Genomic DNA, 2,061 nt, shown 5'->3' with positions numbered 1-2,061 from the left:
CCTTTTGTGAAGGTTTGCTTGTGTCCTATTACATCTGTGAAAGCAACAGTATGCCAAAATTAATAATAATAATAATAATGCTCTTGCGACGCGGGGGCCCAGTCTCATTCGGCTGGGTCGTCGCAGTGCGTAGAGCCGATCAGCTTCACCAGGGTCCGCCAATGACCACGGTCATGGGCCAGGTCCGCTGCATCCTCCAGGGTAAGGCCCTGGTGTTTGAGATCTTCTCTGATGACATCAAGCCATCTGGTGTGGGGTCTGCCGCGTGGCCTTTTCCAGCCGGCTGTCGCTGGATCAAATGAGAAGATGGCACGAGTTGGGTGTTCCGGGGGTAATCGGAGGAGATGACCAAGCCAACGGATGCGCCTCTGAGCGGCCAGTCGGGATGCAGGGGGGTGAAGGGTATGTTTTCGGAGGTCTGAGTTGGAAACATGGAGGTGCCAGCTGATGTTCAAGATGGTTCTTAGTGACCTGCTGTCAAAGCCGTCGATCCTCTTGGCCTGGGTCTTGTTTAATGGCCAGGATTCTGCACCATACAGGAGGATGGGAAGAACTGCTGCGTTATAAATGCGTATCTTGGTCTTTTGGGACACTGAGTGGTGGCGCCAGAGGGGCTGCCACAGTGACTGCATTGCCGCGGCCGCGAGGGCGCGTCTGCGGTCAATCTCTGGCTTGAGATCGCCGCTGCTGGTAATAGTGGAGCCCAGGTAGATGATGGAGTTGACAAATTGCACTTCGTCTGTGCCAAAGATCAGGGGGGAGGGGTTGGGTCCGTCACCGATATACATAAGTTTGGTTTTCTGCCAGCTTACTTGGAGGCCCAGCTTTGCTGCTTCTGTTTGGTATATGGAGAGGGCACTGCTGAGGTGTTGGAGGGAGTTGCTGAACAGGGTGGTGTCATCAGCGTATTCAAGGTCGGTCAGGTGGAAGTTGCCGAGCGACACGCCTGAGACTTGCTCCCGTACTCGGATCATAAGGTGGTCAATGACACAGTTAAATAGATCAGGAGCGGCCACGCAGCCCTGTCTGACCCCGCTGTTAATGGGGAACCACTCTGAGTCCTTCCCATTCACACGAACACAGCTCTCTGAGTTGTTGTAGAGTCGCTGGAACAATGTGGTTATTTTGGGTGGCACTCCAAGGTATTTCAGAATGTTCCAAAGAGAGAGGTGGTCGACTGTATCAAAGGCAGCTTTGAGATCTATGAAGGCAATAAAAAGATGTTGGTCCTTCCGAAACTCTCTAACCTTCTCAACAATGAGTCTAACTGCTGAGATGTGATCTATGGTGGACCGGTTGGGCATGAAGCCAGCTTGTTGGGGGCAGCGATGGCTTCGAATGGCGGGAAGGGCGCGGGTGAGAAGGATCCGGGTGAACAGTTTTGCGGGTGTGGAGAGCAGTGAGATGCCTCTGTAGTTGTTGCAGAGTTGCTTGTCGCCTTTCCGCTTCCAGAATGGCAGGATGATGCCTCGGGTCCAGTCTGTGGGGGGCTGTTCTGCCACCCACACTTGGTTACTGATGTGGGTGAGCCACTGGGCCATGGAGTCACCACCTTCTTTGAGTAGCTCTGCGGTGATGGCACAGATTCCAGGGGCCTTGTGATTTTTTTAGTGATTTTATTGCTGCTCTGACCTCGTCGATTGTGACTGGGTCAGTTTTGCAGTTGGGGTTGGGGGTGGTAGAGTTGGCAGCAGTGACAAGACGGAGGTCGGTGGGAACTGGAGGGTGATGAAGGAGGTTGCTGAAGTGCTCTTTCCAGAGTTCAAGGCAGTCTATTTCAGTGGTGATGCGATTTCCACTGGCATCCTTCATGAGGGCGGTCTTGATGTGTGGTCCGATGCGGGCTTGGCGCAGCATTTGAAAGACCTGTCTAAGGTCGTTGTGCTGTGCTGCTGATTCCATGCGTTCGGCCTCTTCTCCCCAGTATCTCTCCCTGTCAGTTGCAATTGCCGCATTCCGTGCTGCATTGAGCCTCCGGTACTCTGTGATATCACCGCGCAGGCGAGCAGCACGGCGGCGGTCAATGATGTCGAGGTTCGGCTGTGAGATCCATGGTTGTTT

This window comes from Hippocampus zosterae, chromosome 13 (genome assembly GCF_025434085.1).
Source record: "Hippocampus zosterae strain Florida chromosome 13, ASM2543408v3, whole genome shotgun sequence".
NCBI lineage: Eukaryota > Metazoa > Chordata > Actinopteri > Syngnathiformes > Syngnathidae > Hippocampus > Hippocampus zosterae.
The sequence above is the reverse complement of the archived record's forward strand: the minus strand, read 5'-3'. Positions refer to the sequence as shown.